This window comes from Prosopis cineraria, unplaced genomic scaffold (assembly GCF_029017545.1).
Source record: "Prosopis cineraria cultivar Desert tree isolate PC_DT_omini unplaced genomic scaffold, ASM2901754v1 PC8, whole genome shotgun sequence".
Lineage (NCBI taxonomy): Eukaryota > Viridiplantae > Streptophyta > Magnoliopsida > Fabales > Fabaceae > Prosopis > Prosopis cineraria.
In genome coordinates, this window is record NW_026555339.1 from 24,924,279 (window position 1) to 24,946,916 (window position 22,638).

Below are 22,638 nucleotides of genomic sequence, written 5' to 3' on the forward strand. Positions count from 1 at the left end.
AACAATGCTTACTTCATGGCTTTAGTTCGGACTCTTATCATTGGACCTTCAATATATTGTAAAGGGTCTTTAGGCATATTAGATTGGAAGTATTGGACTCCCTTCTCCTTGCCTTGGGCTCCTTTCATGCCACCATACTCATGATTACCATCTTCAAGTTACCATATCATCCATGCCATAGGGTCCATCATTAATAGTTTGAGAAAAATATATAAAATAGATTGTCTGATGAGAATATAAATAATAAAAATAAAGCAAGAAAATAATAATGATGAAAATGCAATAACTTGAAGTATTGGGGTTTAGGATTCACACTATAGGTTGTTAGTTTTTACCCTTTAAGTTGACTCTTTAATCAATTATAGTAACAATTATTCCAAAAGTGTCTTAATATTCTCTCAAATTATTAGTCCCTTTTAATTAGCATTGAATCTGTTCCCACGATATCCAAACAACTAATTAAACTGTGAATCATTAGTTTAAGTCACCACAAATTTCTAGAACTATCCTCAACCTAGTTATTTATGTCTATTTCTCTATATCTAGATTCTTTGTTTATCTCCTAATCCATCAAGATTACCTATAGATTTTGTTGGGTTATACAACTTTTGTGGAGTGGCCTAATATATAAGGCCATAGGGCTTTATTATGAATATGAAAAAATCTAGGTTCTTAAGCATAATATGCTCTAGGTCTTTGTATGCAAATGTCCCCATTATTCAATTTTGTTAAATTGGTGGGAGCAATTTTTACAACCTCTCACTTCTGGATTATGGTTTCCCCTAATACACACAATGGGTGTCGTTGACTTTGACATTGTATCATGTACCCTCCTCCTATATTAGCTCGACACAAGAGAAAGTTACCCCAATCACCACATCAATCACACCAATCATTAATCAAATATTTGTTTGAAAAGCTTGGGCCTAAGACTTGTTTTGCAAAACCATCAAAAATCACAACACATTTGAGTAATACATAAGGGAAGCAAATCATACGCATTCATAACACCAATTGTATGCATTAAAACCACAAACTCAAGCTGGAAAATGGGCCATGTGCCACAGTGTGCAGTATGTTCGCTGCAGCATGTGGCATAGAGCTACATACCTAACTTTTTGTGTCATGCACTATGACATGCTAATCTAAATTTTCTACTATCATTTGACACAAAAATGATGAACTTCCATCATGCACCACTTTCACATATAATGTCCAATAGGAGTGATTCAAGTGCCCCCATAAAGCTTATCTCATAAGCTAGCTAATGAGATATGTTTAGACATAATCTAATGGTCCAATTAAATTTGGATACCCAAGTGTAAAAAATTACTTTTTTAAAAAATTTTGCATACCCAAGCGCTCAAATCGAACCCTTTCTCTCGTTAGACCACACGAGACCTTAAACTAAGTCCAACAGAACCTATTACACCTGATTGACCACATTTCATCACATATATACACATATATCAAAATTTGACCCCTAAACGGCCAATTTCAACATTTCTCAACTTTTCACAAATTGTTACAATTTGGCACAACTTAGCCCACTTGGCCCTTTTTCTTATCACATATCTACACATATTATATTTACTACTCAATCTTAGCTCCAAATTACTCATTTTATCATAATTTCAGACATAGGCTAAGATTCACCATAAATCTCTATATTTTCAACCAAAAACACATTTCAAAACATTCAAAGCATAAATGCAACCCTATGACAACTTATATACACAAAATTTACCCTAAATTGGTTTATTACACAAACTAAGAGCTTTCATATGACCAAGGAACCATTATGCAGTCTAGATTGCCTTGATCACTGCTTTGACCTATAAAATATAACCACATGGGTGAGATAAAAATTTTAGTAATAGAATAACTCACTCTTATTGACTATTACATGTAACTATATGGAAGTATAGCATAATATATCATTTAACATAACACATATAACATATTCCATTTAAATCTCATCAATGTTTCATATTTCACATCTTTACACTACTTTTCACCATTTTACTTACACAAGCATGATGTCTACTATCCGAACCTCTAAATCACCTCAACTCGAAACCATAAGTTTGCCTTAGACCAATATACAATCTCATTAGTGTTGAGCTCACCTTTAGTGGTAGAATTACCTGGCTAAAGGAGTTCTCACTTCTAGACTATGGTTTCCCCTGATACACACAATAGGGTGTCATTGACTCTAATACCATATCACACAGACACTAAGGAGTCCTAAATCTCCAACACCATATCTCAACAGGCACTAAGGAGATCTTCTCTAACACCGCACCTAAAAAGGCACTAAGAAAATATAATTCTCTAACACTGCACCCCGTCAGGCACTAAGAAGAATATGCCATATGGTCTTATTACCACCTCTCCATTTGGGTGAACTCCTACTCCTATGATCATGCTTTTTGAACCATTTATAGGTTTCCAGTCACCGCTTTACTCATATATATACATGTACACATTTTCACATCAAATGACACAAATTTCATTTCTTGTTTAACTAAACTCTCTTTTTATACAATAAACATTCAATGCTATAAAACATGCTCAGTTTAAAACTATTTCATACATTACATAGCAAATTCACACACAGTTACAATAAATAGTTAAATAAAGGAAGTTATTCGATTATCTCAATCCTTCTATCACTAGAAAGGATACCATAGATTTCAACCACTACTATAGCTTATCACAAGCTTTCTTTCTCGACTCACATGCACAATTTACCAATCTAAATATAATTGACACAATTTAGTCAATTAGTCTAATTTGACCAAAAGTACACATTTACTACTTATGGCTATATCTAGTCGTATATTCTTTTCCATTTATCTAATCAAGGTTCATTACTACTCGATTACTACTTTACATCACCTATACTAGTCCGATTTCACTCAAACATGATTTTCACCCTAAAATCTCAATAGATTAAGGTCAAATTGAGCCTACAGGATTAAATCTATATCATTCAGCTTTAAACCAGTCGCAAAGCTCTAATTTAACTCTCAAGAACCTTTTTTTTACTATTAAGTAAGAATCAACCCCTTAAATTTCACCGATTCAATTTCTCTATGACTTATATTTAGATAAATTTAGGTAGAATAGAAGGTAAGGGTTATATGTAACTTACCCACTAAGTTATTGATCAGAAGCACCTTCCACCTCTTCGAAATCTCTTACCCTAGTTGACCTCAGCTTTCTCTTCTCTCCTTTCATGTGTTATCAGCTTTTTCTCTCTAAAATTCACCTAAAATTCACAATTTATGGGGTCATTTTTTGTCCATACATCGTTGTGCATGTAGCACAAGTTGCGGCATGCGGCACAGTGAGAAGAATTCTTACCACACGCACTAGCTTTGACTCAAAACACTATCGTTCCACCTGTACTTGTTCATTTAACATCCTAATGAGTCAAATCATCACATAATCATCAAAATCTCTAATCCCATACTAATTACCACTTTACTCTTGATAACAACTAATCACAAGATTAAGAAATTTATGATGTTACACATCACATCGACACTAAGGAGTCCAAACCTACAATACCACATTTCAATAAGCACTAAGGAGATAATTTCCAATATTACACTTCAATAGTTACTAATGAGATACAAATCTTAAACACTATACCCCATCAGGCACTAAGGAAAATAATGTCGTAAGTCTTTCATTACACTCTACACAAGTGAACTCCCACCTCCTATGATCATGCTTTTCAAACCAATTATAGGTTCCCATTCACTACTATACACATATATAATACTATCACACGATTTCACCTTTTAATTAGGTCAAAGTTCATTTTCATGTAATAACACAAAACATGCTTAGTTTAAAATGATTTTATACACTAAATAGCATACTTACACATAGTTACAATGAATAGTTAAATAGAGAAAGTTATTTAGTTACCTCAACCCTTCTGTTACTAAGAAGGTTACCCGTAGACTTTCAATTACCACTACAACTCCAGACTAGCTTTTTCTCACAAGTTACTCACAAAATACGCCAATCCACACATAATTAACATTATTAGTCAATTGATTCAATTGATAAAAACATTTATTATCAATTAAGGCTATAACTAGCCATTCATTTCTTTCTACTTAGCCAATCTGAGTTCATTACCATTCAATTACCACTTAACATTACTTTAAACAATCCTATTTTACTTTTAAAACCATTTCCACCCCTAAATTTCCATTGAATTAGGGCTAGATTGAGCTTATAGGTTCAAATCTCAATTATTTAACTCTAAACCAGATATAAAGCTCTAATTTAATTTTTGAGAACCTTCTTATTACTATAGAGTAAGAAACAAACCCGTTAAATTTTTCCGATTCAATTTTTCTATTACTTATACCAAGAGAAATTATAGTAGAATTGGAGGTAAGGGTTGTATGAAATTTACCCAATAAGTTATTAGTTAGAAGTCCCTTCTAGTGCTCTAAAATTCCTTGCCCTAGCAGCCAAAGCCTTTTTCTTTCTCCTTTCTCTTTCGTGTTTCTCTTCCCTTTCCTTATGAACTCTTATGTTAATTCACAACTTATTAAGTCATTTTCTATGTAATGTGACATGGCACAAGCAATATTAGCCGCGGCGTATGGCACAATAGTCATCCAACCTTGAATCATTTACTAATTACTAATTTACCCTTGATTAATAGCTAATCGCAGGATTAAAAAATTAAGATGTTACATTATGAGTTTCAAAGAACCTACGCATGAAATGAGCCAAACTAGGCATCATATCTATGGCCAAAAATCCAAGGTCACTAAATTCAATGTTGGAAATTGTGCATAGGGTTAATCATTTACTATGCACATTATTATTTAATAAATTTCTCTTTTGTTATCATATCAATTGCATGTTCACTATGATAACTGTATCGTTGGACATACTATAGTGATTATCTTAAAGGTCATCTATGAGAGATCATAGATGAAACAAGACTAGTATAATTTTGATTAATTATAGAGATACAAATCAAAGTTATAGGCACTTGAAAGAGTACAAGGTGTTGGACTGACCTGCTATGAGAAAGCTACATGGTACAAGTCATAAACTTATCTCATATGTAACCATATCACTAAGCTCTTTAACCTGAGATCATTATGCATTCCTACATGATGACCATTTAACTTTGACCTAGTTAAAAGTTACCTTTGACTGGGTTATCATAAAGACTATTATTGAGTTTAGTGATATTCATGCAGAGGAATATGAGTGGTCAAGATGGAATTTATCCCTTACATTTAATGAGAGATATTACTTGGTCACTTGATTAGTAAGACTGAGAAAATGTATGGTCATACTACAATAGAAAGGGTTTTTCCATTGCTACAATCAGTCCACTCAAAGATTAAGAAAGTAATGGTCAGGTAAAGGAGAATGACAATTTCATGTCCCATACTTGATTGAAATATCACATGACAAAGGAGATGTGATACAATTACATGATAGGTTATATTGAATCATCGGTCCTTATATGAATTAGGTAGTTGGAATGTCTTGTTAAAGGCCACTTGTGACTTGTGGGCTAACAACATAATTAGCCTACTATTAACATCATATAGGCATACGAGGTCACACACAAGAACAATCCAACTCAAGCTATAATGTGCAAGTTTAATGAATCTAGGATATGTCTAGATTCAATAAATATAATATAGGGTGAAAGAATTATATATATATATATATATTTGAATATTTGTTTAATAAATATTTATATATATTTATATGAAATATAAAATATAAAATATATTATATATATTTTTGAAATATATATTGGTGTGTGTGTATCAGTATCTATCTGTATATGTATGTGATATATAAAATTAAATATATATATATATATATATTTTTGAAATATATATATGTGTATATAGATATTCGTGTGTGTGTATTATATTATATTGTATTGTGTTCGTTTTAAATTTAATTTTATATGATAGATTAAATTTAATAACTAACATGATATGAGAGAATATCATATCATTTTTATAGTTTGAATTTATAAGATAAATTTAAATTAGATATGATATTATAGATTTCATTTATGAGATGAATTTAGTCTAATATTTTTGTTGGCTCATTAAAGAAAAGAAAAACCCTACTCTATAAATAAGACAAAAAAAAGGACGTTGATGGGAAGAAATATAAAAAGAAGTAATTAAAGATATTACAAGGATATTTCAAATTTAAAGATCAAAGATATTTTGCTCTCATATTAATTACAAATATTTTGTTTTAATTTGAATTATTGTTATCTTTCAACATTTACTATTATCTTTTCTAGGCCCTTGGAGGTTATTATGAAGACTTCACTCGAGTTGTTACTTATTTGGCAAGTGTAATCCCTAAGGAGCTTTTAAGTTCTTAGAGGGTTAGGCTTATTGAATAGAGTCTTCATCTATTAGATGAGGGCAACTTAGGAACCTTTTTTTCAAATAGGATATTAGAGCCTCCTAGTTTAAAAAAAATTCACCTTCCATTGACTACAATCACCTAAAAAAAACCACATTCAATTATGATATTATAGCCTCATTTAATTGCCAATATGATTCTATTTACCATCATCAATATGATCATATTGTCAATATAATTATTATTGTTAATATGATTATGCTGATCATCACCACTATGATTATGTCAATCATCATCAATGTCATTACCATTATGATGTGGTTGATCAATCGGACTTGGATTTCATATGTTCACGCCTTGATTTTGTGAGAGATAAAATTGATGAACTCCAAAGCTCCTGTCAATCAACATTAAAAGAAGGGCATTGCCATCAAGTTGAGAAAGAAAGAGAGAGAAGTCATATTGAAAGGAAGAGACTTTTAATCCTATCAATAATATCTTAGAACCACACAAAGACCTTAATATTTTGACTTCTGAAGGGGATCATATGCTCAACAAAGAACCTTTTACCTATATCAGTAGTGCCAGAAAGCAATGGTGTTGATAATTTAGGATTAATGCATGTGACGATCTAACGTGAAGGAGATTTCAAACTATACTAAAGATTCTACACCTACTCTAAATAAGTGATGTTAAAATAAGTAGAAGCCAGTATATGATAGAGCAATTGCATATACAAATTCTATCTATAATGGTTATTTCTTTTAAAACTATTGATGATGGTAATGCAATTTAATCCTGCTCCTATTTTACCTTTTTAGTTTGCTACAACACATAATGATGAGGTTATTGTAGCTCTAGAAGAACAAATTGTTCTTGAACCACATAATCTCCTCCAATATTACCTCTTTTATTGGAAAGGATTTCTAAACTTACACTTTCTGATTCTACATGCTCAGATTGTTTGCTATTCACTTGATACCATTTATTGGTATCTAATTTGCTAGAAAGGGGTTTCTAAATAGAGACACAACTCAAAATCTCTCGACCTATCATACTTCCAAAGCATATCCACCAATTTTATTCTCCAGAGGAGAGTTCTTCAAGCGAGGGAGAACTAATAGGAAGAAATAGAAAAAGAAATTATTAAAGATATTGGAAGGATATTACGGATTTGAAGATCAAAAGATACTTCTCCTATATAATTACGAATATTTTGTTTTAATTTGAATTTGTTATCTTTCAACATTTATTATTTCTTTTCAGTTATTCTTATCTTTTTTATTTAATTTTTAATGATTTATAATTTTCATGCATGTATTTATAAGGTTAGGTTATGGCATATAAAATAGCATCTTAACTCATTTGATTTATATATATATTTGATTGAATAAGAATTACTATTATCTTGTCTCTCCTCTAAGTTTTCTTTTCTCTCTATTCTCTCTATTGATCCCTTTCTTTCTTTTCTATATTCCTCCCCCTTCTCCTTCCCCATTCTACATCAGACGTGCTCTATGAGTTTAAGAGAGTTATAAATGTTCTGATGACCAAACATTTTGAGATCTATGAAACCCCTTAGAGAAAAATTCAACTAACCTTCAAAGATGAACAAACATTAGGAGTGCTAGCATGCTATTTGTAACCCTTGCCCCAAGTGTTATTCAAAATTACACAATTCAAACAAACTAAGTGTGGTTAGGAGTTGATCCCTAAACTAACTTAGAAACAAATCATTTAAATCACTAAACAAGTACACCCCATCGTAAATAAAAATTTAAAACTTTTAGAAAAATTTATAGGTTTTATCTATAGTGCATGGAAGCAGCTAGATAAAAGCGAGATAAAAAGTGCTGTCATGACAGCATTAAATTGCTGCCATTACAGCCCTCCTGGACCAACTTTTAGGAAGCACCATTTCGCCATCGACCCTCCGATCAAAGTGATTTTAAAGCTCATACAATCATTTTTAATGATTACTAGTAGTGTACAAATTACAAATGATCTAATGATTGGATTAGAATTTGGACACCCTACAAGATTGGATAAAGTTGTTGTCATGATAGCACTTTTGGACCAATTTTTGGAGTATATAATTCATCATTTGACCTTTGATTAGAGCAATTATAAAGCCCACATGTCACTTTTAATAGTATTATTAGTAATACCAAATTATGAAAAGATCCAACGGATAGATTGAAATTCATGCATATTGCAAATTTAACCACTTTGCTATCATGATAACATTAAATAGCTATCATGACAGCACCTACGGACCAAATTTTTAGAGTACACCATTTCTTTCTTCATAAGACATTCAATTGAGGCAATTCCAAAGCCCACATGAAGAATATAAAAATTTTTACTCGTCACCCAAATTTCAGGAAAATCCAATGATTGAATTGAAATTTGAACAACTGGATGCAAAAGTATAGCTTTTTAGTAAAAAAATATTTTTCAAATGGTATAAATCTCATCTTAATGGTCACAACCTATGGAAACACTTTGGACACATCAAATAGGACTAGGAGTACCTGATAGAAATTTAAATGATGGAAAAATCCCTTATAAAAAATTTGACCACCCAAGTGCCATTTTTCAAAATGGACCCTAAGCCCACAAAATTACAAATTATACAAGAATGGCCAAAAACCATTCCAAATACTATATACACATATGAATACATACGCTAAATATTTTCACTTGACACAGAGATCTCCGTGGGGCCCACGTACCCACTCTCTATATCCAAGGTATATGTTTGCTATAGCATACCATTTGCAATGCAACCACTTTGCATTTGCTTGTAGAATCACATATATACCAAAATAAACATTTTCTTATAGTGAAAACTTGGTCTATCAAATAAATCTATCAAAACCACATACCTTAACCAAGTTTTCTAGCCCCAAGTCTACAAGCAGACAAAAAATTCATACATAAGCCATACAATTCACACATATTCAACACACACACACACACATAATCACATCCTACTGGCAAAATACATTACAATAGATTTGCTCAAAAGAAAGGGATTGCAGTTCTTCATAATCCACAAAAACTCCTAGCTCTACTCCTTTCCTGTCCACTATTGGATCCTTTGCCTGGACTTGAAATATTAAAAAAAAGGGGTGAGACAACCACAGTCTCAGTAATAGAGAAATTTACATTTATTATTACAAAGTAGCCATATTCAAATAAATGAATAATAGATTAAACATAACATATAATTTATAATTTAAAATGTAACATTTGAAAAAATGTTAACCCTAATTATTAATCTAATAAGGGTAGTTAGTGAGTTAATAAGGCATATGAACATGCACATAAGTCCGGCCGCATGGTTGTTAGTTTTATGGTTCGGCATGTGTTAAGGGCACATGGTTGTTATTTTTGTGTGACCCTATATTATGTTTTGTGAAATAACATATATGGTATTTTGTAGCAAGCCCAGTCACATAGTTGTTAGTTTTGTGAATCATGGCCTAGTACTAATGTGAAATATATGTTTATTTTCCTATTTATATATTTTACAATAATATATAACTATAAGGGTTAAGTTAAATTTGGTTACTGAGTAATTGTATTCACCCCTCAATTCTTATATTTTTAAGACCTAGCTCAATTGATCTGAGTCAGGGAAAACATACAGAGGCTTAGGATTAGTGGAGTAATTCTCTATATGCCTCTCTTTTGCTATTTACATATGTATTTGTTAATTTATTTGCCAACTAGGATTAATTGTCATAATTAGTGCACTATTTGCATGATTTTGTGTTTGACTAGTGTATTTTATACCTTGGGTTAGAGTTTTTTTTGTGAACCTGTGGATAGGGATAAAATACTTGTGCTAGTAGAAACATATGTATTTTTGAGAAATATGAATGAAATGGTTGATTTTTTACAACTTTTCCTCCCCCTTTATGTTTTGGGAGAAAGCTCTGTGTAAACACCAAAACCACCTCAATCTGACATCAGATGGAGATTGGGACGCATTGAAAGTCTGCTCCCTGTGCTGTCAAATGACAGCATTGATCTGTCAAATTTCGTGCAATGGGTCACGGCGCATGGCAAAGAGAAGACACGCCACGGTGTATGAGCCGTAAGCCGTTAGCACACGTGTCCTTTTCTGCATAGAATTTGTTTTTAAGTTTTAAAACTCATTATTTAGGTTCAACTGATTTTCAAGCTTCCGCTTTGTTTTGAAAACTCTGATTTGGAGTCCTTCAATTATGTTTGAGATTTGAACTGTCAAGATTGGGATTTTTATAGAAAGATTTTGAGAAATTTCCTTTATAAAACCCTACAGTTTGGTAATTCTAGAGAATTAAGCCTTGGATTACCATGATTTAGAGTTAATCATGGTTTAACCTCAAGGAGGTTACAGTTTGGTATTAGTTTCTCTGGTTTTGAGAATTGGACTGTGGATCTGTGAATCATGTGTGAGTTTACTTGTGAATAGTCCATTTGCATTTAGAAAGTTGGCAATTGACATTATACACATGTTTTTCCCTTTAAGCTAGTATTAACTATTTTTCTTTTGTGGGATAACTTCCATCCTTAGGAGAGGAGAATGGTGCAAACAAGAAATACGGCCGGCAACATTCTAGCGAATGTATCAAGATAAGTACGGGAAGTCTTGGTACAAGAGGAGAACATTGTCCTTAGTGAGCATGTTGAGATGGGACAAAGCTCAGGACAAGCTAGAGAGTAACCGAGGCCTACAACGGGCAATAGAAAGAATAGAGAATTAATGAGCATGAGAAGATTCTAAAGAAAAGACTGGAAGAGTCAAGCAAGACTTTAAAGAGAGTTGGCAGTCATGGTAGAGAAAGACTAGAGAGGGGAGAAGAGGAGGACTATTCTGAAGAGAGTGGACTGAGGAGGCCTAAACCAGTGAGGCCTAAAGGAAGAGAGCTCTATCAATTTAGCCTTAAAGAAGTTCATAAGATTAAATCCTATATCATTTGAGGGTTCCATAGAGAATAGAGCGGCTGAAAAGTAGATAGATCGATTGGAGACAATCTTTTCTGTTATGACCTACGCATCTAAACAGCGAGTACTACTTACTACTTTCCTGGTTGAGGATGCTGCTAAGCAGTGGTGGGAGAGCATGAGCTGAGGTTATTGGAAATGTAAAAGTTAAAGAAAGAGAGATTGCAAACAATGATTTATCCTAGTTTAGCTCTTCCTCTTAAGCCTACATCCATTCCCCTAGCAACTACTTGAGATTTCTTTACTATAACATAAGCTTGAGTGAGTGCTTGCCATCTCAGTACATCCACAAGTTCAGTTAAGCACTTATGAGCCTTTACAACACCTTACTTTACTAGTGAGCTTCTTTTTCTCAAGAAAACAACCTTTCTTGATTACAAGAGAAATCTCTCCCTCACCTTTATAAAGGTTTTGACTTTATGTGTCACTCAATTGAGACTTTCCCCAAAAGTAGTAATGATGAGTAGACTGAAGCTCTAATACTCAAATAATGAAGATATAAATGATCATGGCTCAAGAATGATGATTTTCATATAACAAGAGTAATATGATCATGAATTTCATAGCTTGATGATTTTTTAGGTTAATCTCATAGCAAGATCAGTTTGGATGTTGAATTTATAGCTTATAAAGTGAAATATATGTTAGAGACATCAAATGACTATTTAGAGACATTACACAATGAATATAGCCATTGGTGCAGTTTCTTGTGAGTGTCCAATGCTTGATCACACGTGTTTTAGAGGTTTCTCAAGCAAAAATGACATATCATGCAAGTTTTGGAAGTGTCTCATGCGTGATTTGGCTTGTAAAGCTTGTTTAGTGCTTCTAGAGGACGTTTCTCATATGTGACAGGTAGAATCACTTATGGTTTAGTAATAGAACTTATTCAATATGAAAATGGGATTTTGGAGGCCATTTCATGGATGATTCAAAATTGCTCTTTCGCGAGTTTGAGCATTGGTGCAAAATCATGCGTGCGTCTCAGCTGCTCTCATGTGTGATTATGCAACTGTACTGTGCAAAACTTGATAATGTCCTAACTCATTCAATACAACTCTAAATATTTAACAAATTACATATCTTTGAAGTTCTTAGCATGTTCTTCCTTATCATTTGAATATATTAAAATATCATCAATGAAGACCATTACAAACTTGTCTAGTAGGGCCTAAAGATTCAGTTCATGTAATCTATAAAAATTAGGGGAGCATTAGTCAGTCCGAAAGGCATGACAAGAAACTCATAGTGCCCATATCTCATTCTGAAAGTAGTCTTCAACACATCATCTATTTTTACTCTCAATGGTGATAGCTGAATCTCAAGTCAATCGTTAGAGAATATTGCTGCTCCAGCCAATTGATCTAGCAAGTCATCAATTTAGGGTGACAGATACTTATTCTTAATTATCGCCTTATTTAGCTGTCGATAGTCTATATAATCTCATACTACTATCTTTCTTCCTGATAAACAGAACAGGTGATCCCTAAGGTGAAACACTAGGTCTAATCAACCCCTTCTCCATAATTCCTCTAACTGCTTTTTAAGCTCATTTAATTCTATTGGAACCATATGATATGAAGCCTTCGAGATTGGCTCGGTACCAGGTACCAAGTTGATTGAAAACTCAATCTCTCTCTCTCTCTGGTGGCAATCCTAACACTTCGTCTGTAAACACCTCAAGAAACTCATTGACAACTCCATCTTATCTATTGCTCCATCATACATTTTGTGTACTAAACAGAACACCATAAAGGCTTGATATCCCTCTTGTACTAATTTCTCCACTTGTACTGCTAATAAGAACGTAGGAGTCTCCAGAGTATTAATAGGTACAGACTAGTTCACACTTAAGCACCAATTGGTGTAGACACATTCATCAAGAAAGGCATTTCAATAGCATGCAAACTCAGTCTTTTGCACACTCATCGGAAACAAACGAGTGAGTGGCACCAGAATCAAACAAAGTAGAAATTTCTTGATTACTTAAAGAAATCATACCTCAAATAAGCTTCAAGGAAGCTTCAGCCTCTTTCCTCATCATAGCAAACACACGACCAGGAATAGCAGACCTCTGATCGATGTGAGGAGCGTTCTCAGGGCAATACCAAGCGATGTGCCCAACCTTGTGGCACTTGAAGCATGTCCAACACTCCCCAATATGATGTCTCCTACACTTGCTGCACTGTAGAGCTCTAATTAGCCCAGCTATTGTAGGAGCAGAATCCTATCTTGAAGCTTGACTCCGTCCACCCATACTCCTGGGAGCATTACTCCTTATTTGGGAACCTCTAGAATGTGAACCCCTCTGGAAGCTTCTCTTCTTACTACCACTGCTACCCAATCCAAATGGTCTAGTGCTATATCTAACTCTCTTGCCAACACCTCCAGTAGGACCCGTATATGTAGAGAAACAGCCCCTACCATCTCTCCTCTAGCTATCCTCAGCCTCACAACCTTGTCTGGCCACTGCTCTCAACTTACTGCACATGTCACTAAATGAGATGATATGAAAAGGTACTAGTTGTTTGTATGTAATCAAGCTGCATCTTCTCCAATAATTGCTTGGCCTTCCAGTACTCATCATCATGGTTCCTCAAGTAGGTCGAGAATTTAGATAACTCATTGAACTTAGCTATGAATTCTTCTTCATGCATGTTCCCTTGCTGCAACTGGTGGAACTCAGCCTCTTTCTCAGCTCTGAAGGAGGCAGGAAAATAGTAGGAGAAAAATCTCCTCTTGAACTCACTCCATGTCAATAAAGACCCATCCACCGGTCTCATTCTCTCCTCCCCTTCCCTTTAACCAAATACACCTTTAAAGGAAACTCTACCTCCTCGAGCTCGCCACTTCCTTACCTCTATTCACCTCCAAATCACCCGAAATGTTTTGCTTTCCATGGAGATACTCAACATCAATCCCACACTTTCATTATCATCCTTCTCCCTATCTTTTTTCTCGACGATGTCTTCAGTGTTGAAGGGATCAAGTTTTTGGATCCTGCTTAGCAATTATTAGAGGAGCTACAACTAAAAAAAAAACATGTGGATCCTACCTTTTGTCCCATTTAACTGATATAAGTTACCACATGTGGTTTCATTTGGTCAACACAATTGATTTAATAGTCAATATGCATGAAGGTTGATGGTCGGTTTACATTGCACTATTGTTTTAAAATTTTGAGGTAACATTATTCCAACAAAAAGTTAAAGATATCAGATGCACTTGATGAAAAAGTTTCAAGATAAATTTACCTTTTAACTCATGTTCAGAATTGTTTAATTTAGTTATACAAATGTGAAGTACTATAGTACGGAGTAAATCACGTACGGAATGTGGCTTGATGACAAATCCCATTAACAATATTGAATCTCTTGTTCCAATTCAACATTTGAGCCTCATCATCATCACTTAAGACATATAACAAGCTACCACTCTCCATGACTGCATAATCCAAAAGCATGAATTGATTATGCAAACAAAAGCCATGAAGCTTCACGATGTTTCAATGACGAATAGCTGTTAGAATCTTGATTTCATTGCGAAAGCTCTTGACAAAAGATTGATTTTTTTGATTCCTTTTATGAAGTTTTTTCACTGCCACAATTTAAACACAAGGAAGTTATGCCTTATAAACACTTCCATAAGCACCTGTTCCAATACAACACTTCATATCAAAATCTTCAACTGCTTCAATGATATCTTCAAAGGTGATTTTACCATCATAGTTCCATTTTGAGAAGAAATTTCCGTTTTTCTTGACGAGTTTCCTCATATTTGACTCTGTGAACCATAAGTTTTCTCACTTTCGTTTTACATAATTTGATGACCAGAATTATATTCACAAGAAGACATGTAATGAAAATTGCACTTGCGAAGGAAATCCTAGCCAGCTTGGACACCTTTTCATCATCTAGATGTGGATCAATAGCTGTAGAGGCTTGGAGAGAAGCATAAGTGGCACCAAAGAGAACCACAAAACATTTGAAATTGAAGTTATGGCTAGGCATGTGGGTGGTATTTTAGTAATTATTTGAGTTTGTGTTCAACAAAACTTGAAGGATAGTTAATGGAGACGAGGTTTCTTCTTGAAGGTTGGAAAACAATCAGTCAAGTCAATTCTGGTAGTTGAAAGTGTTGTAACCGCGTAGCGTAATCTTTTGATATATATTCCACGCGGTTTCTAATTAAATACTACTCTCCTCGTCCAAAAAAAAAAAAAACATTCACTATCTTTTGATGAAATTACTTTTGAATAATTGAAAAGAGTTGAATTGGTGAAGAGCATGAAGCTAAGCTTTTGTACTCTTTCATGTTTGTGATATGTGTAATATTTACCACATTTCTGAATTATTATTCAATATTAATGATAATTTTCTATTATCTTTTCTTTTACGGAAAAGGTGAGATATTTTTATTTTCAAATTATTTTATCAAGATAATAGGAAGTTATTAAGATTATTACACAAGGCATTGGGAGTTGTAATAATGGACTCGCTGCTATATTGGCCCATAGCTATGATAATGCACCTTGTAAAGTTATTTTAATGAAGCATGAAGAGCACAAATGGAAAAACACATACTCCCTCCGTTAAAAAATATAAAACATTTTTAACTGAATCTCACTCCCTAATGAAATAATTACTTATTTTTTAACTAACCCTATCTTTCTATATTTACTCATATTAAACACCCTACAATAAATATAAAATTATTATCAATAAGCATACTTTTAGAAAAAAAGCAATAATTATACCTCGAAAGACTAAAAATATCTTACATTTTTAAACATTCAATTTCTTAAAAATATCTTATATTTTTTAACAGAGGGAGTTAATATTATATATCCATAAATAAAACTACAATATCCCAAGAACAAAAGTTGAGCTACTGTAACAACCCACATTATTTAAAATGAATTTCAGGTTAAAGGCCATAATTAGAAACCTGAAAGGACCAATTAATTAAAGATTAAATGTTGTGATGAATTTATAACTTGTATTCTATACTGTAAAAAGGAAAATAATTTTTTTATTCTTCAACTATATTAAAATTTGAAATACAAATTACAAATTCATCACAACGGAATTGCAAAATTGAGAAATTGAGCTGTAAATTTTGAAATTTGATACTTGAGGCCTAATTTAAATTAATTAATTCTTTTGAGACCTCTCTGTCATCCTCTTTGTTTTTTTTTTGAACCAGGGACAATAGTTTTACCATTGATTATATTTCATCTTTGGATTTGTATATTTTTATACTTTAGGAAAGTTGTATCATCTTAAGGAACTGGTTGAAGATTTAATGATAAAAAATCTTAATTGAACTATGATCAACTGATCATAAATAAAATATTTTATTAAATTAGTCAAAATATTGATTTAACAGTTTATTAGTCCAACTGAAAAGGTTGAACTAGATTTTTGTCAAAAATTATATGATGTTAGTAGAGTCAAGGTCATTGTGTCCTTTCCATTGAGAATAAGGACATGTTTGATTTCTGTTTTTAAAAATAGTTTTTTATTTTTTAAAAAAACAATATGTGTTTGCAGGAGTGTTTTAAATTTAATTGTTTTTAAAATTGTTCTCATTTTGGCTAAAAAAAAGAAAAAATATTTTAAAGCTGTTTTCATTTTATTTTATTGTGTTTTCAAAATACATTATATTTGATTATTAATGAAAAAATAATTATTTTGATCAATAATTATCACAAGTCAAAAGTACATTATATTTTATTTTTCTTATTTTTATACTTTAGGAAAGTTGTATCATCTTAAGGAACTGATTCAAGAGTTAATGATAAAAAATCTTAATTGAACTATGATCAAACCAATTATAAATAAAATATTTATTAAATTAGTTAAAATATTGATTTAACAGTTTATTAGTCCAACTGAAAAGGTTGAACTAGATTTTTGTCAAAAATTATATGATATTAGTAGATTCAAGGTCATTGTGTCCTTTCCATTGAGAATAAGGGCATGTTTGATTTCTATTTTTAAAAATAGTTTTTATTTTTTTAAAAAAATGTGTTTGCAAGAGTGTTTTAAATTTAATTGTTTTTAAAATTGTTCTCATTTTTGGCTTAAAAATAAAAAATATTTTAAAGCTGTTTTCATTTTATTTTTATTATTTTTAAAATACATTATATTGATTATTAATGAACAAATAATTATTTTGATCAATAATTATCACAAGTCACCACCATTTACCACTAGTGACTATCACGATTAATCAATTTTTTAATTCTAAAATTATTTTCAAAATAACATAACCAAATCACTTTTTTATTTTGTTTTGAAAAAAAATAAAAATTATATTATAAAATAGTTTTTAAAAATAAAAAATAAGATTAGAAACCAAAGCTCCCAAACTCCAATGTGCGTTTTTCCTCTAAGCATAACATTGGCTGACTTAGATGACTGCACTTTTCTATATGTAATCACTGACTTTGTGCCCCAAAAAAACAACTGACTTTAAACACTCATTTTTCTACATGTCATTTTTATATTAAATTCCATGAACCCATCCAACACGCTTGTATTTAGTTCTATGCTTGGCCAAGATAATTTTGTTCAAAAAAATATGAAATTTATTTCACAACCATAATTAACAATCTTCATCATTTTCATATTTTGTCATGAATGGGAAAATCATTGTGACTCATTTTGTTGTTCCCCATGACTCTTCATCGAATGATAATTTCTCCACCAATATTTTATTTGCCTGCTTACTTGATGTAAAGTAAAAATGTTCATAATCATAGTGGAAACTAGAGCTGGTAAACAGGGCCGGCCCTTGAAAGGCTCGGGCTTAAAAAGGTCAGCCCTTTTAAACTCGAGTTTCCTTTAGAACCTTGATATTTGAAGCCCGACCCTTGACATAGCGGGCTCAGGGCCGGCCCTACGGACTTTAGACCTTTTTAATTATTTTTATTTTTTAAATTTTTTTAATCAAATAAAAAATTACTTTATTTTAATATAATACTCAATCAAGAAAGGTACAAAAAAAACTAACTAAATAACATCTAAATGAACTAAAAACACAAATAAAATAATAGCAATGTAATAAGTAATGGATTGGCTAAGCCGACAAACACCCAATCAAAATTAGAAGAGTAAATGTTGAACTGAATGAATCATTATCATGGATCTAGATGAATTAGGGGATTTAAGGTTGTATTTTTTTTTAGAAAATAGTAGCCAAGGATTTCTATATGAAATTTATATCAATTAAGAATCAATTGTTGTCAAAACTTGAATGAAAAACAAGCTACAATGAACTATTGTTAATTTAAAATGAGTTATTATTAAAATCTAAATAAATACTTATTGATAAAGGCTAATTCGAATTCACAAGTATTTACTCGAATTTTGACAACAAGTGATCTTTGATTGATATAATTTTTGATCAGTGATTCTTCATTGTTATTTTTCCTTCTTTTTTTTTTGCCTTCCATCCTCAGTAAATATGGGCTAATATGTGATGTCGAGTAAGATTTAATTTAATTTTTTTCAAATTTGAAAAGAGTGAAAATTTTGAGAATTAATTAAAAAAATGCATATGCAGGCTTAAACGAGTTGGCCCTCGACCCTACAAGGCCGGCCCTTTTAAGCCCTAGATTAAACGGGCTTAAACAAGCCGGCCCGTTTAAGCCCGATTTATCATTTTGTAGTTCTATTTACAAGCCCGGCCCTACTCTTATACGAGCTTAAACGGGCTAGCCCGACGGGCTCGGCCTGTTTTTCTGGCTCTAGTGGAAACAAAGTTAAAAGGAAAGCACATAATCTCTAAATTGAGGACAAGAAAGAAGGAAATTCCATCTCCATCACCATAGCAGTAATTTACAGATTTCTACTATCTCAAACAAGCTAACATGCAATTGGATAGCGCTGGAATTGATGGATTTGCATTAAAAATTTCACATTTAAAATTCTTTATTTAAATAGTGTAAAAAATTGTAAAAGGAATTGATAGACGTGATAAAATTTGCAACAAAAATAAAAGATCAAAACTGATAAAGTTACTTCTATCTTTCAATCGGTAAGAGGCAAGAAGAAGAAATAGAATGAGTGATGAGCATAATAAAAGCATTGATAAAAAAATGTAAAGAAAACAAGAATGTTAAAGTAACTAGAATTTCAAATAATTAAGAATTAGATGGAATTTAAAATTATAAATAAATTTTAATAAAACATGTAAATCTAAATTCAAAGACTTTTATGTATTCAAGTAGGTAATTTAGTTCAAATTTAAATCCAAATATAAATTCACATGAAATTATGCCATTATATCTTGACTCATGAGGGGATGAATTGAAATATTATTGAATGGAACTATGAAAAGTGGTCTAAAAGTAGAGTCGATAATTCGAGCCAAGCCCGATGGGCTAGCCGGAACTTGCCTGAAAAATTTTAGGACTGAGTTTAAAAAAAAGATATTTTCTTATGTTCAGGCCTAGCCAAAAGAAATTCAGGCCAAGCACAATTAGATTCGAACTTGGCCCAAATACCCAGATAAAAAATTTTATTTTTAAAAAAATATATAAAATTTAATAAATATTAATTAATTCTTTAAGTTTCATATTATTTTATACTAAAATATCATATATTTGAGTCCCATTCACCGTTTAAGTATCAAAAGATATATCTTATATTTTTTATAAAATAAAATAATTAATTTTAAAGTAAAAAAATTAAATGAAAATAATTTTAAAAAATTTAGGTATTCGTGCCTCTTGAAGCGCAGAGGAATTCTAGTCAAGTTTTACTATTCAGGCTTTTCAAATAGTTGGGCTTGTTTAGGTTCAGCCCTATTCGGGTTGGGTTTATTCAGGTTGAGTTTGAATAGGCCTAGCCCGCCCGAATTTTCAACTTACTAGAAAGTGATTGAAGTTTCTGAGTCACTTGCCTCATTGATGGCCCACAATCTAGTTCACTACAAATACTCCATCCATTCAAAAATATAAGATATTTTTAACCGAATCTCACCTTCCAATAAAATAGTTAACTACTTTCAAACTAACCCTATTTTTTCATAATGACTTTTATTAAACACCCTATAATAAATATAAAGTCACTATTAATAGGGACACTTTTAGAAAAAAGACAATGATTACACCTCAAAAGACTAAAAATACTTTATATTTTTAAACATTTAATTTTTTTAAAAATATTTTATATTTTTAAACAGACGGAATACATGCCAATGCAATGGTCATCACAATAATTACATCTCAAATATCTTGTAACCGTGTGTATGTGAACTACATCACAAAAATTAATGGTTTGGAAAACAATCAGTCTAAGCCAAATCTGATAGTTGGAATTCCTGTAACCGTGTATCATGCATCGATCTTTTGATATTTATAAAATATTTTTAAATTATATAAATAATAATTTAATTGTTTAAAATGTCATAATATTAATAAAGTTTTTAAAAACTTTATTATTAATAATTTTTTTAAAAAAATAATTTTACACATACTAAAAATAATAAAACTCAATCATAAATTTTGTTTTGTTTTTAATTTCATGAGCATCACCGGACGTCTGGGAGACTTCCATCTTGAAGTCAAGAGCCTATTAATTTCGCAATAACAAGTACGGAATGTCCCTTGGGTGGCCCCCCGGCCCCACACATATATCGAATAATTATTTGTAAAACAATTATTAATTTGATTAATTATTTGTAAAATTTTATTTATTCTTTTAATTTAAAATTTAAAAGAAAAATAATAATAAAATCTCTCTAAATCATGTAAATGATATTTTAATCTCTCAAAATGTCATAATTTTTTAAAAATTTTATAGATTTTTCTGTCATTAAAAAATTAATATAAATGATCAAATTATCATTAATTCAAATGTTAATTATCATTCACAAATTTTATTCTAAGATTCACAACTTTTATTTTTAAAATTGCAAGAATTCAACAACAATTCGCAAGTTCTCATTTAAAATCTTGATATATTTCTTAAATGTTGTAAATATTAATTTCTATTCACAAGTTTTGTTTTAATACTCATAACTTTTCTTTTTAAAATCATAAAAATTTAATAATAATTTACAAGTTTGCATTTGAAATTTTGATATTCATCAAGTGTTGCAAATATCAATTGCCATTTACAAGTCTTATTTTAAGATTTACAACCATTCTTCTTTATTTTAATTTCTTAATAACAAAAAAGTCTCCAAGAACTTTAGGAGAATTATGACATTTCAAATGATTAAAATGTTGTTTTATATATTTGAAAAGATTGTATTGTTGTCATTTTCCCAAATTTAAACCTTGTTTAACTGTAGACAAAAATTCAAAATTGACAATGAAATGTATACAAAAATTGGAATATTAAAAAAAGTTTGAGAAAGTCCCAACAAATTGTATTACGGTGGAGACTTAAAATAATGAAAAAATTATACAAAATCATGAAAGAAACTGTAATGTTTAAAATTTATTAAATGTAGTATTAAAAATTGAAATAAAATGTTTTGGGTGAGTTGCATAATAAAATTAAAATGTGTTAAGTTCAAGGTTGGCTGTGGAAGCCTTGGGTTGCACACGAAAGTGAGTGTAAGACCTCTGGGATTGTACTTGGTGATTTTATAGAAGGGTGAATCTTTAAATTATCTCAAAAGGGTTGAGCATAAGCACTTATTTAACAGGGTTAAATTAGGATAATTTTTCTGTGCCTATTTTTTCCCTATCCCTCGCTTTCTTTATTTGTCGTTTATTTTCAGTCTTTCATATGCCAATTTAATAATTACTATCAGTGCTATTCATTTAAAAGAAGTAACGGGTAATAGTTTGAAATAAAGATGAATAATTCTTTTCAAAATGATTTTATAAATAATAAAAATTACATTAAAAAAATATGCTGTGGAGAAAAAAAAAGGATAATCAAACAATGTAACATGTGTACCAAATATAACAATAAAAAAATAAACGTCATCGAAGAAATAAATTCTGAAATGGTAAGGCATGAATTCAAGGCAGATCACAAATTTTGGCGCAGAATTATAGGTATCTCAAATAGAATCACCAATAACTCTGGAAGAAAATGATAGGCATGGCGTCATTTAATTTCTTAAGCTCCATTGGAATTGACTGACTCGTTCAAAGTCTCTCCGTTGGGCCCTGTTCGTTCTTTCGTGGAATGGGATCATGGGATGGATGCATCCACGTGAAGTGAATCGTGCGTACGTACGCGTGGCCATGAAATGCAAGCTCGTCCTCATCTATAT